A 15554-nucleotide genomic window follows, 5' to 3' on the forward strand; every position below is an offset into this window, starting at 1 on the left:
GCAAAATCATATTATCTACTTACTGCAAGGGTTCTTAAAGAGCTAAGAAAAATGATAGAATAAACATTAGAAATGATGGAAATATGTAATTCTCCACACAGTCAGTCTTTGATTAAGCATACTAACAGAGGAGAATTCAGATAAATCAAATTTGTGGATAATTCTCAAATTATTGGTTTGGTTTTGAAGTGCTTCCATGCTTGTCCCTATTGCATCAGGACAATGAATCTTCTAGGTATACTTGCTAATGCCCTACTGAAATCTCTTGCTAATGTCTAGGTGAACATTAACTTAAGTTGGGAGCCAATGTCTCAAAAAGCATGCAAAGGTTGAAGTTGATTCTTCTGGATTTGGGGAGGGGAAGCAACCGTGGCTTTGGATAATGGAAAAGTGAATGATCTGCAAATAATCCTTATAAAGCCAAACCTCTCATGGAAAGGTCTTGGCAAGGATCAAAGTAAAAGGAAAATAGTCATTAACATTGACTTGAGTTTTCATTGTTTTCTCTCCAACAAATTAGTTTAACAAATGATCCAAAAGAGGGACATATATAATACCCACCACTTCTTTCCTCTGTTTCTATCTTGTCTTTCACATAGACAATAACCATTCTCTTCAATATTCATAATCTTTTTCCCATTCTCTCACAGAATTTCCCAAATCCACTATAGGAAGCTACTGACTTATTTTTCTAACCCATGCCAGTACTAATATATTTTTTTAACTTTTTCAGAATAAATCTCATCTTTGGTCATTCTCACATTCTCATGTTCTCTTCTTTATGGACTCTAATGTACATGAAATCTCCAGGAGCTCAGAGGAGGGGAACATACCAATACTAGAATATTCTGGGGGTTGGGGGAGCTAAGGGAAAATACTGTTAAAATTAGTGTGTTGTCCATGTAACAAGGATATGGATAATTGAGAATTTCCTACATAAAGAAATGCTTAATGTTGAATATCATCTCCATGTTACACACAAAGAAATTGATATTTAGAGATGTCATATTTTGACTAAATATAGGAATAATTTTTCTTGATTTCCATTGGTTAGAATTCTTTCATCAATTAGTTGACTGTCAGTTTGGAAGAGGTTCACTAGACGGTGGGTAATGGGTGGGAAATAAGGTCTGTGGACACCTTGGGAGGAATTCTAAAAAGACAGGAGAATAGCAATACAAAATTTTCTCTCCTTTGTAAATTCTTCAGGCTTGGGTTGGTATCAAAAATGTTCTCACAGTCACCATGTGGGATGAGATGCATTTTGAATATTGGAAAGGGCGGCTTGAACCGTGTCTGAGTCCTGATTTTCACAGGTGTTGCAAGGGCCTATTTATAGTTTCTTATATTCATCACTCTTTGTAATTCTTGAGTTTAATAAAATTGGGCCATAAGATATAGTTACTTGTGTATATCAGAGCAGAACAAAGAACCATTTGTGACCATTGAAGATAATTGGGGGAAAATGAGGGGGAAAAATGAATCTAGGTAGAGAAGGAATGTGTTGACCACAGAGCTAAGGAAAAGAAGAGAGAGGCCAATAATTATGACAACTGGTGTCAGGAGAGAATTCTGATAGGAAGACTGGTTCTGGATGCCTGAGATTGGTGTGTGTGTGTGTCTATGTATTTGTTAGAGCAGCATTTTGCTTTAAAAAAAAAGATGAAAAGGAAATCCTGCAAGCCAGGATGCTGAGAATGATAAATGGATTAGAGGGCATGACTTACTGTATGAAGAGAGATTGAAGTAATATAGAATAGATAGCCTAGAGAAAAAATAGCAAAGGAAAAAGGGAAATTACTAATACCTCTAAACACTGGAGAGCTTGTAACATGAGTGACATTTATTTTGGAACTTGAGCACATCAAAAGACATGCTTAGGATAGTCTGGAGATATGTATTTGCCCATTTACCCACTAAGTTCAATGGCAGTGAACCAGAAAAGGCAGGAAGTGAAGTGTAAAATCTGAAGAGTTGGAAAGAAAACATTTTAAGTGTTTATGTTACCTTCAAGAAATGATATTATTAACTTTATGCTCTGTAAGATTAAGAGTGACATTAAGCATGAGAGATTGTATAGTTTCTCTGTGTGTGTTCATGAATAGAAACTCTGGAAGGTGTCTGAGCCTTTGAAGTGGCCTAGGATAGGCTTGCTGATTGCCAGACCCTGGGTACTTTTCCTGGTGGCTTCGAAGGACTCATTACAAAGCATTTAATGTTTTATAAGCTAGTAGTTAAGTTAAGCATTCTTTATCATCTGCCTGGGTTTAATCCTGGCTCAGTTACATACTAGCTGTGCAATCAAACAAAGAGCTTACTCTAAGCCATAGGTCTCATTGTGTGTCGAATGAGAATGAATAGTATTATCTCAAAGGTTTCTTGTGAAAAATAAAATATACACCTGCTAGCACACTGCAAGGCACATTGTAAACACTTGAAATTATTAGTTGTTATTTATCCATTTGTTCAAGAAACATGTTCAAGGGTCTACTTTAGAATTGGCTAATCAAGGTGCTGGGAATACAAGAATGAAGTGATTAAAGGTTCTCTTCCAGGGACTTAATTTCTAGTGGAAAAGAGAGAGTAAACAATTATGTACATAATGTTTCAAGTAGTGGTGAGTGTAATGAAGGAAAATAAGTCAGACAACAAGATGGAGTAGTGAAAAGCATCACTCAATGGACCCAAAGTCAAGAGGGAAATAATGAGTTTGGGCAATCATAGTAGTTCACTGAGGCAGAAAGACGGTATGGAATGGAAAAGAGTAATGAATGAATGCTGAGATTGGAAAATTAGGTAGGGATCAGAAAACTCAGGGCCTCAAATGGTGTATTGGTACCAGTGATTGTAATGAACAATCATCATAACCCTGCAACTTAATACAATATAAGTTAATATCTCACTCATGTAGTAAGTAGTTTTCAATATTATTCCAAGAATCCATACTCCTCCCATCTTGTGGTTCTACCTTTTTCTGAGTCTCAGGGTTCTGTAGTAGGACCCTCTCTAACTTTAATGGCAAACTGGGAGAGAGACAACATAATGGATAGCATGAAATATTTTTATGGACCAGATTTCAAATAGCAAAATACATTTCTGTTCATGTTCTATTATCCAGAGATTCACTCAAGTGGTCATACCTAATGGCGAAGAAAGCTGGGCCATGAACTTGAGCCCAGAAGAGGAAGGAATGAATTTTGATGAGCATAAAGTTGTTAGTGCCTGCCACATATGGCATGCTTAGGATCTTGGATTTTATCTGTAGGGCAATAGACAGCCATTGAGCTAATTTAAGCCAGTGAATGATCACGTTTACATTTTAAAATAAGGAGTCTGGTAGAAGAATTGGAGGGGCCAAAAATTCAAGTTTAACAAAGTCAATCTGACACACTGTGAAGTCTTAACTAAGGGAATGATGCAGGAATGGGGAAGAGAAGGCTGATTTGAGAGATGTGGAAGAATTTAAATGGACATGGTTACATTTAAATTCTTGGATGGAGTGGAGAGTACAGGAATTGATGTTGAAGGATTAAGAACTTTCAACAGTCATTTACTAAGAGAAGAGAAGAATTTTCTGAGGGGAAATGAAAAGTTTGAAGAAAAGAACACTCCATTTCATTTCATTATAACTCTTATATTTTAGTGAGCTTGTTTTTCAAACTAATATTGAGTCATCTTTTTTGACTTGCACCAGTGAAGCTGTAGGACCAACATATGTATAATTTGGATTATTTTGGCATTTACAGGGTGTACTGTTAATATATATATATATATATATATATATATATATATATATATATATATACATATATTATATATACACTGTTCTCAATAGTTTATATGTTTATCCACTCATGATATACACACCTATAATTAAATGATGACATCTATTGCCTGGTGAAACAAATTATTGAAATACTTGGCAATTGATGCTAAAGAATACAGTGCTTTGTTTGGTTGGGCTATGTGACATAGCACATGTGTTGCTAGTTTTACTAGTTTTAAACTATGAGTTCAGAGGATGCCTTATGTGCTTGTTATAGATTGAGTTATGTTCCCTCAAAAGATATGCTGGAGTTTTCAACCCAGAATCCATAAATAAGCCCTTATATGGAATTAGAGACTTTATATATTTGATCAATTTAAGATGAGATCATACCGTGTTAGGGTGGGCCCTAATCTAATTACTGGTATCTTTATAAGAAGAGTAGTAGTTGGACACTGTATAGGAAGAAGGCCATGTGAAGACAGAGGCAGACATTATAGTGATTCATTTATAAGCCAAGGAATTACAAGAATTGCTGACTTGCCGGCACCGGTTTGGCTCAGTGGATAGAGCGTCAGCCTGTGGACTGAAAGGTCCCGGGTTCGATTCCGGTCAAGGGCATGTACCTTGGTTGCGGGCACATCCCCAGTAGGGAGTGTGCAAGAGGCAGCTGGTCGATGATTCTCTCTCATCGACGTTTCTAACTCTCTATCCCTCTCTCTTCCTCTCTGTGAAAAATCAATAAAATATATATATATATTTAAATTAAAAAAAAAAAGAATTGCTGACTCATGTCAGAATCCAGAAGAGGCAAGAAATGAGTATTAGGATATTCTAGAGAAATTGAACCACTAGAATATATCTTTAGATGTTATATACAGGGTGTCCCCCCAAAAAATGTATACACACTTTCAATAATTTTAATTCCAATGGTTAAATCTGAAAAGAAAAAAAAAACATCAATTGTGCTATCAGCTGTTAAAGTGTGTATACACTTTTGGGGAACACACTATATATGTAGATATATAATAAATCTATAAATTATTTATATTTACATGTACATATAAATGCATACATATATGTGTATACATACATACATACATATGATTTATTATAAAGAATTGCTCTAGTAAGTATAAAGAATGAGAAGCCTCACAGTTTGCTCTCTCCAAGCTGGAGATCCAGAAAAACCTGTGATTGGTTCCAATCTTAGTACAGAAGACCCAATGGTCTCTAGTTCAAGGGCTGGAGAAAACTGATGTCTCCACTCAAACAGACAGAGAGAACAAATTGTCTCTGCCTCTGTCTTTTTGTTCTATACAGGTCCTCAATGGATTGGGGATGGCAATCAGCTTTTCTCAGTCTACTGGTTTGGATGCTAAATATCACCCAGAAACACTCTCACATACACACTCAGAAATAATGTTTAGTCAATATCTGAATACCTTATGGCCCTGTCAAGTTGTCTCATGAAATTAATCATCACAGAATGATTCATTTCCTAGAGTTTTTAGAGAGACTATGGTCCTGCTGCCACCTTGATTTTGGATTTCTAGCTTCCATAACTGGGACATTATAAATTTCTGTTGTTTTAAGTTCCCCAGTTGGTGACACTTGGCTATGGCAGCCTTAGGAAACTAATGCATAGTGTGGTATCTAATGGCACCAAACATAGAGGTATTTTGACAGAGAGGAATATCGTTGTGAAGCATCTAAACAAAACATTCATTGAAGAATGTTTTATACTACCAAATTATAAAACTATTTTTTACATATTCCCGTTCTTATATAACATAATTTCTACCGTAGAGAAGAAGAAACAAAAGCTAATGAGTTAAAGAACTCCCCCAGTTCACATAGCTAGTGAGTGGTATTGAGGCCTGAAGCTTCAACACTCATTCCTAGAATGAGGGTGATCCCTTCTGTGCTAGAAGTAGGAAGTAGGTTCTTGCTGAGTCATCAGGTACCACCCAGGGAAATTAGAAATCAGTGACCCTGAAGGCTCTGGGGAGTTCCCCCAGGACTTCTGTGCTCAGTAGGGCTTAAAATGCTTGCCTGTGTGGCAAGGCTTGCCTTGTTCCCTCCAGGAGCACCTCCTGGGAAGTGCAAAAGACACGTTCAAATAAGGGGGCTCTTCTTGGTTGTCATGGGAGCTGTATGCAAGGAGATTTGCAACTTTTGTCCGATTAAAATGCTTCTTTGGGTATTGCCCAAGTGGCCTTCTAACTGCCGGAGAGTGAAGGGTACTTTCTAGCAGCCAGCCTTGCCAATTAACTGGGTGCCCTGTGCTCTGGTGGGACTACGTGTCACCTTAAGTCATTTTGAGATGCACCCGGTGCTCTCTCGGCTCACAGGTTCAGCAGGATGAATGTATACGATGCCTAAAATGTCTCAGAGCCACTGAATATGCCTCAGCTCAGATTTCCCACTCTAGGCACTTGATTACAGAAGCAATCTTTGGGCAGAACAAAAAACTGCTAATGCTTGGTGGATAGTTCCCAGGCTTGTCTTCCTCACTAAAACAAGTACAAAATGGCTGCTCTGATGCTTCCTGTGCTTTCTGTTAGGTGGCCGTGATTTTGACTAAAGAGGATGCATTTCCTAATGCTTTCTGCTGTTTTTACAGGCATCAGAGTGGTTCTTTTAGGAGAAGCATCACGGTACACCTGAGATTAAAAACTGACCCTTAACGTCTTTTGAAAAGAGGCAGAGTTTGTGAGAAACTGCAGATCAAGATGACAACATGGCATCTTGTTTGCTTTCTGTGTAAGTGAGTGCTCAGGAAAGCTGAGGAGCAGGAGATAGGCCTGCCTCAAAGACAGACTCAGTCCCTTTGATAACAGCGGCAGGGGGCCCGGTGATACTCAGCTGCCATCTTAGAATTCACTGAGGGACAGCGCCATGACCCAATTTAACACCCTTTGTTAAGTGAAAGCCAGTGTACACACATGGCATTTCCAGGCCAAATTGATCTGCATAAATGATATACTCAGAATCTAAAGCTGTTGGCTCTTTCTTTGTCCCAGAATCGAGGACGTGAAGTTTCTTTCATATGTTTCCTCTGTGCCTTTTTAAGTTATTTATATTGTGGTCGGAGCAGTGGAAGATAGAAAATAAATCACATTCAACATTCAAGTTTCTTACAACATAATAACTGGTTTAAGATAAAAGCACTAACCATGCAGCCACCAAATAGACTGTGTCTGTACTTTAAGTGTCTTATATATTTAACACTCCTCATAATTATCATTGTCAACTGTATTTTACAGTTAGGCCAACTGGGTCTATTAGTGTACAAATAGGTAAATCCCTGCCAAATAAATTCTAGGGGATGGACTGGAGAGAGGTAGATAGCGAGGTATAGAAAATGTGGCATAAGGTGTTATGGATGAGGTAACTTGTTAACTGCATAAGAAAAGGCATTCTGTCTGTGGTAGAGAGAAGAGATGAGCAAAGACATGATGATAAATGTACAGGGTGCTTCCAAGGAATGATGATGTAATTCATTTGGAATCCATAGTAATATGGAGCAAAGTCAGAGTATAGACAGTGCCAAGATGTAGTGTTCAAAGAATTCTTTCTTTCTTTCTTTCTTTCTTTCTTTCTTTCTTTCTTTCTTTCTTTCTTTCTTTCTTTCTTTCTTTCTTTCTTTCTTTCTTTCTTTCTTTCTTTCTTTCTTTTTTTTTCAGTAGGACTGGGAGAGCCCTTGAAGGGCTTTGAACAGGATGGGTTGGGGGTGGGGTACCATCAGGGCTGCGCTATTAGGGGGATTAATTTGGCAGCCTTGTTTAATGGACTCAGAGGTAGGGTCCTTAGGTGAGCTGGAGACAAGGAGAAAGCTCTCCTTTGGAGTTCTGAATTCAGTTGCATATTCATTAATTTAAGATCAAACAGAAGTCATCTCCTGATTCAGTAGGAGAGGATCAGTGTGGGGAAAGGATGAAGTAAGTCATCACAATTTGCTGACTCCAGAGAGCTGCCTACAAGATTGGTAGCTCCATGGCAGATTAGGAACCCCTGCGGGACAAAAATATCATTTTAGGATAGACCACTCTCTCAGTACTGCTGATGATTGATGTTAAAGATGGTCACCAAAATAGTCAAGGATATCTTTGTTCATAAAATAATGTAAGAAAACAAAGGCTCTCCACTACTAATAAAGTGTGTGAACTATGGGTTTATACGTCTATGTATTCTTTAAAATTATAAACACCCACATAAAGGTATCTTGTATGCTAATCTTATTTTGGGGACTAAAAGTAATTCACTTGCCCATAGAACACATACAAGTTTATATAAACTATATCCTGGTATTTAAGCAAGTTTATAAAAAAAAAAGGTGACTTTTAAATACAGGGTCATTAAAATGACTGACATTAGAGGGAAGACTTCAACTAAGAGTTTTGTTTTTTTCCCCACATAGTCTTCAGTTGACATTTATATGGTCTGGTGTCTATTGCATTGGTTCTTTTGTTCCCCTCTGAACCACATAGAATAACTTAAGCTTCCAGGAGTTTAAGGAGTATAAGTACCGTGTGTTTTCTGAAGTCAAGAATTATGCAGTGCACTTTAAATTTTAATAGCCACTGATAGAGACCTTAAGAGATTCAAGCACACTGGGGTGTTGGACTTCAGCTTTCTTTCTTTTCTTTTCTTTCTTTTTTTTTTCTATAGAAAAATGCTCATTCTTGACCATGGGGGAGGCATAGAGGCAGAGAGGGTGACTATTTGAAGTGGAATTTATTTTTCATCATAATCCGTGCATGTTTTCTTTTGGGGCAACTTGGTGTATACATTTTTAATATTATGAAGCCACCAGTGTTAATAAAAAAAACAGCTGAATACATACCAGCCTCCTTGGGGATCAGGCTTTGGAGTGCTGAGTGGTTCTGGTAGATGGTAAAACTTTAAGAAATCTCTTTTAGAGATTTCAAAAGACATTTACTTATCAGTAGTCCAGATGGCACTTGAAATGATGACTAAAAAAACTTTACAAGTTTATAAAAAATTGGTTAATGGAAAAACATTCAAAGGGTATATGTGATATGAAAAAAATGATATAAACAACAAGGACAGAAGTAAAATTAAAGATGTAGCATAGAGCAATATATATTATATTTATTCTTCATTTGGAGGGTTGTTTTTAGGTATGGGGTATTTTCTTATGACTTTATACTCCACAATCTGATATCCAAAGTACAACATAGTACTCAGTAATTCACTCCTGACAATAAAATTTGTTTTCTTAAAATCACCTTGCCATAGTAGGGGTTCATATCTGGGTTCTAAGAATGTATTTTAAGGTGTCTGTCAGCTCTTTAAAATTGTATCAGACCATTCACATACATGTGACTGTGCATTTTGGCAAAGAGAGGTCTCTACAATTGCTTTTATTCTTCTCACTTAGGTTCTCAAAGGTGTTTGTAACCCACCATGGGTTAATGGGAGGTAGACATATCAGTCAGGATTCTGCCATGTAAGAGTTTAATAAAGAAGCTAATGGAGTCAACAAGTGATGAATAACCAGGGCTAGCAGCAGTGGAAGGCCAGGACCATCCCTAGACTTAAAGATGCAAGGGCTGGAGATGATTCTGGAAGCCAGAGAGCTGTAGCGATAGTTGATGGCCAGGGTGCAGCCTTTGTGGAGGAACATAGTCCCTTCCAACCTGTGCTCAGCAGGGAGGAATTAGAGGAAAAATACATACCTCATTTTCCTCCATGCCTTGGATCCCTTGTTAGTGGCTCCCAATAACTCAATCTAACCAGAAGTTGAAGACAAGGCAGCCTGAGACACAATCTCCAAAGGTTAGTCTTTGAGGGTACAGGTAGTAGAGGAGGATGAAACATGCAGCTGGAGGAGCAAACAGAAAATGTCTGGCATAGTGAAGCTTAGCTACCATGCTTTATTATATAACCCCAATGCCTGTTTTCCAATGCCAGTGTGAAGCAAGGCCAAATTAATAACTTTCTCAGTTTAGAAGTATTCACAACCTCCAGGGGTCCTCAAACTTTTTAAAGTGGGGGCCAGATCACGGTCCCTCAGAGAGCTGGAGGGCCGGACTATATGAACTACTAATTCCTACTGTAACACCTCGGCTGCGCTCACTGCCCAAAAAACCTGGCGGGCCGGATCAGACTCCTCTGTGGGCTGCATGTGGCCCGCGGGCCGTAGTTTGAAGACCCCTGAGACCAATGAAGCTTTATTTCCAGTTAGGTATTTTTTTATTCTTCTACTTCTTTATTTTGTTTGTTCTTTAAAATATGTTTATTAATTTCAGAGAGGAAGAGAGAGAGAGAGAAAGATTAATAAGGACAGAGAAATTTTGATAGGCTACCTTCTGCATTCTCCCCAGCTGGAGATTGAGCCTACATCCTGGACATGTACCCTGATCAGGAATTGAAACATGACCTCCTGGTTCAGAGGTCAATGCTCAGCCACATGTGCTGGGCTCAATCTTCTACTTCTATTGATGGTTTCAAAATGAGCCATGTGGACACTACAGGGTCAATTATATAAAATTAATTCTATGTTAAGATAAATCTCAAGGATTTGGGGAAGATTTTAGGGCAAGTAGATATCATATAAGCATATATTACTGTAATGCTAAGGAAGCAAAGAGGACAATAGTCCTTTATTTAGTCCTAGTGAAACAAAACTGTGGTTGAACTATATATTCAACAGAATTTGTACTTTGTTTTTATTTCAGTGAGAGACTCAGATCTGTAAGCTCCAGTATTGCATTAACTCATTGTTTGGAGCTCATTATTGTAATTAGACTGCTTTTTAAGATTATTAGTGAACTCACTAATGTACTTTTAAAAAGCTTTATTTGGAAGGAAGTCAATATCCAAAGCCAATAGAACCGACAAGCTTGTGCCACATACTCTGTTGCTGAAAATCATGTTATCAATTTTCATGTGACTGCTAATCAATTAAGTGACAGAGAGATGATTTGAAGTCAATTTTCTGTTTATTGTTAAATTAGCCGTTGATCATATGTGCTTATTTGGGGTTTCAAAGCACCTATGGCTTCCTTTGTCAAGAGACAGAATGGAGGTCAATGACGGGAATAATCATTTGTGATTTAAAAATATTTGCATAGAGTCTACAGCTGTTGGTTGCAGAGCTAACATGGCAGATCTGTGAATGTGTTTGAGTTAAGACAGCTAGCATAGGAAGACTATGGTGAAATGTTGTATCTGATGCAATCATATATAGTCAACATATAACCCAAGAAATAAATCAAGCATATGATGCTTAGAGGTTGGTTAGCATGTTGTCTTTAAAATGGATGGGGATCCAGATTTTCAAATGGAAAATGTGCAGCAATATATACTGTCATCAGGATAGGATAGGAATTCTGGCTATTGTGGAATAGTAACCATGCTATGTTGTAGCCAAAGTGTTGGTTAAATATTGATAATATCAATAGGATTTAAATAAAAGACTGAAATGATTCAGTGACTAACTCGAGACATGATGATGGAGGTGGTGGTGGTGGTGGTGGCAGCTAATTTTTTATTGAGTAAGTAATGTGTGCCTAACACTATGCAAAGTGCTTTAGAAAACAGATTCTGTCAGCACCTCTAGAAGCTGTTCTCTATTCATTGCTAGTTGCTTTATGAGTTGTCATCTCTATTTAACAGAGGAAGAAATAAAAGCATCTTTATTTAACTAGATAATATTCTCTATCTAGTTGCTGTAGAAGTTATCATCTTTAAGAAGAAACAAAGGCATAGAAAGATTAAGTGGCTTGTATATCATTAAGGTTGAATTTTCTCCAATTACAGAGATTTTGAATTTGACCATGATGCTAAATTTTCTGAATTGGAGTCAGAAGGCCTCTTTTTGAGACCTCCCTTTGCATTTTATAACCTGATTAATCTTTGAGCCTTCATTTCCTCATACATAAAACAAGGGGTTAAGCAAGATAATCTCTAAGGGTCTATGTAGCCCTAAGTATTCAGATGCCAGAACTATCCAGAAGGGAGCAATTGTAGAATATTATTCAAATGTAGACTATTATTCCAATATTTCAATTATAAATCAAATGCTAGGGAATCTAGAATGCAGACATTATATTTCTCATAAGAACCTCAACTCCTTGTAATTGGGTATTTTCAATTACTCAGTGGTGTAATTGAATCACTAAAGTATTGCTCCTTAATTTATGTTGGATAGCAGGTGGACAAGTTTACTATCAGAAGTGTTGCACATTCTGACTTTTCTTCCTTTAAGATATGCTTCCAATTGGAAAGCAGAATAAATTACTGAGGATTTGTGGATGATTCACAGTTATAGAGGGAACATTAAAGCTTTGGGATGACAGAATATATTTTGTCCATATATTTGGACAAGTGAAGTTGAGTTTAAATTACTTATGATAATATTTAATGGTGGGCCAGTAAATGCACTGTTGTCTATTTCGTGAGTGTAATTAAATTGTGTAAGACAAGACCTCACTGTGGTTCTCAGCTATTAAATCTCAGTGGTGACGTGAGCTAAGGCTGCCAGTGTTCTGTGGGGAATTACCAAACCGGAGGAGTTAAGCGGAAGAATTTGCCAGCTTCTGCCATATATCACTGGCTCTATTTGGATCCTGGAATGCCCATCTCAGTGCAGTGTCTGGGGTGTACTTACAAAGCTTAAATAGAATTTAACTGGAGATGGGTCCATTGCCAAATCTAGCCATTTGCTTCCATAAACACAACTAGAGGGAGAAATAAACAAAAAAGAACTGAAAAGAACAATTGCAGCCAGCAATCCTTCGAGAAAGACTCTTTATCAGCTCTGAGGATCCCAGAGGGAGCATCACCCTGAGGGAGCCCATTGAGGGTGGTGCCAGGCTCTGGGTTTGGAATGCAAGTGCTCTGTACTCACTGGAAAGAGGGTTAGCATTGCAGGCTGGATCCCAATAACCCTGCAAGGTCAGGATCAGGAGAGGTAATTACTTTGGTATCTGGTCCTTGAATTATAAATATCACTTATAGACTTTTAACCCGACCTTGAGTTAATTGCATTGGCTCAGTAGGTATCTGGGTTATGGACCGTGGGTGCTACTGAGTTTCCTAATAAGGAAGGTTTGGGCCACCTCCATTGTGTGCAGGTCAACCTCCCCATTAGTTGGGCATCCCTTGAGTTACAGAAATCTCAATTTGAAGTGACAAAGATATTGAGATTAGTTTTACAGAAAGGACTGCAGATAATCCTGACAGTTATGTATATATAAAAATTGTATGTGGATATATGTGTATTTGTACTTGTGTATGTGTGTATTTGTATATGTGTATACAAATTTATAACACTCCAGAAGATTCCCTTGTGCTCTTAAGTGAATACTCTGCTCAAGCCACAGGCACTCTGTGTTGTTTTGCTCCACAAGGTCATTGTGTTCTTCTGGTCATGCATTTATGCTTGGGCAGCTTGTTTACTGCACAGGGGGACTTGGTTTGAGAGGGCAAGAGGAGGGCTGAAATCCAGTCCATTCTCAGCTGGCTAAGCTGTGTGTCCTGGTGTGGGACTGCTTGTGCTGGAAGAAAGGGGTCACTTTGATTTCTAAAAAGCTGCCATTTAGGCTAGCAGCACCCTGGATCATTCTAGACATTTAGGTCAACCCAAAATTGTTGAGAATCTACTTTGTACCAGGCATCGTGCTAAGTTCTGGTGGGTATGGAATGAGCAAGCTGTGGCTTCTGCTTTTTAATTGTTTGTGATCTAGTGGGGATGACAGCCAGGTGAATTGATAAAGGTGCTCTTGTGCTACCTACGCAGTGATCAAAGTTCATACAAACACCATGCGGTAACTACAAAGAGGAGGGAGGCTTAGTGGTTTGGCAAGGTGAGGAAGGCACACTTAGGAGTGCAATACACACATGTGCAGAAGCATACACTGATTTTTTTTAGGTTGTTAAAGAATCTGTCAGTAACTAAGAAACCAATGCAAACATACAGCTAGGGACTCTGCTTTTTCTGCTGGTAATAGAGATAATACTTAAAAGTAACATCATAATTGATGGCCATATTGACAGGTTTTCATAAGCATATTAGTAAATAATTTGGAGTTCATACTCCCATATGATCTCAAAAGATCATTTAGCATTTCCTATGTGATGTCTGCATGAACATCTGAAATGATTACAACAAAGATAAATCTGGGAACATAGCTAAACTCACTTGTAATTAATGTCGCTAAAACAGAGTTTTGACCCTGATCATTCTTCTCTGTAAATAAAAGGTTAAATAAACTCGACCCAGTCATCCCACTTCTGGAATATACCGCAAGAAACCTGAAATATTCATCAGAAAGACTATATGCACCCCTATGTTCATAACAGTGCAATTTATAATAACTAAGACTTGGAAACAGCTTAAGTGCCCATTAGCAGATGACTAGATAAAAATACATGGTACATTTATACAACAGAATACTATATGGCAATGAAAAAGAACTCTTACCATTTGCAACAGCATGGATGGGCCTGAAGAGTATTATACTGAGAAAAAAAAAAAGTCAGAGAAAGATAAGTATCACATGCTCTCACTCAATGTGGAATCTAATGAACAAAATAAACTGATGATAAAAAAACCCAGAGTCATAGAAGTATGAACAAATTGTTGAACCTCAGAGGGAAGTCAGGGGAGGGTGGGTGGGAGGAGATAAACCAGTGATTTTGTATGCATATATGAACACAGACAATGTGGTGGTGAGGGCGTGGGGGTGGTGGGAGGATGGGAGGGGGCTGGAAGAGTTTAATGGAGGAGAAAAGAGAACCTATGTAATACTTTCAACAATAAAGGATAAAAATTAAAAAAAAAAAACAGTAATAGTAGATAACTTAAAAAAAGATTTTTATTAATTCTTAGAGAGAGAGGAAGGAAGAGAGAAAGAGAAACATAGATGTGAGAGCAGAACCTCCATTGGCTGCTTCTTGCACACCACCTACCAGGGATTGAGCCCGTAACCTGTGCATGTACCCTTCCAAAAATTAAATCCACAACCTTTTTGTGTATGGGACAATACTCCAACTAACTGAGCCACCCGGCCAGGGCAATAGTAGCTAACTTTTTATAAGCATCTTACAATAATCTAATGAAACAGTATCTATTACCAGCTATATATTAAAGATAAACTGAGCCACCAGGATGTCAAGTTCCATGGCCACGACTGGTCATTGGCAGAAACAAGGATCAAAGCCAGGTTTCTCTGACCTCAGAGTATGTGTGCTTAATTGCTACATGTGATACTGCTGCCAGAACAGTGATTGGAACTGGTTAACGGAGTTCCTCAAATAAATTGTTCACTCGTTAGGATGGAAACTGTATTGGATAACTTTTATACCATCATAACATATTTGGCTCTCAAGAAATGTTGTAGACTTTTTGAAATGAATATATTCCTAGAAGATAAGAGTAGTAGTAGCACACTTCTAGAGTACTTACTATGTATTACATTGTTCTAAGTAGTTGTATTACAATTTACTTCTGATCCATGTATAAAATACAATAAAGTGTGTGAAGTGCTTTAATCTTAAGTGTACAGCTCAATGAATCTTTTATATGTTTATAAGGTATTTTCAACACTCAAGAAGGTTCCCTTGTGCCCTTTTCAAGTCAATTCCCTACCCAAGAGGTTATCCCTATCATTGTCAATTAGTTATGTCTGCTCTTGTACTTCATGCAAATGGAATCATACATTATTTATTCCTTTGTCTATCTTGTTTTGCTCTTGAAAATGTCTTTTAGATTTCCCCATGTTGTTAAACATATTAATGATACTTTATTCTTTTT

At 37.7% G+C, this 15554-nt stretch overlaps 1 protein-coding gene across 2 annotated transcripts in view; it reads left to right on the forward strand.

The window, feature by feature from the left end:
• Positions 1 to 15554, forward strand: part of PPARGC1A (PPARG coactivator 1 alpha) — a 645981-nt gene that overhangs the window by 386002 nt on the left and 244425 nt on the right. The gene's annotated exons all lie outside the window — the stretch shown is intronic.

The sequence above is a fragment of the Pipistrellus hanaki genome (assembly GCF_964339955.1).
Source record: "Pipistrellus hanaki genome assembly, chromosome: 1".
Taxonomy (NCBI): domain Eukaryota; kingdom Metazoa; phylum Chordata; class Mammalia; order Chiroptera; family Vespertilionidae; genus Pipistrellus; species Pipistrellus hanaki.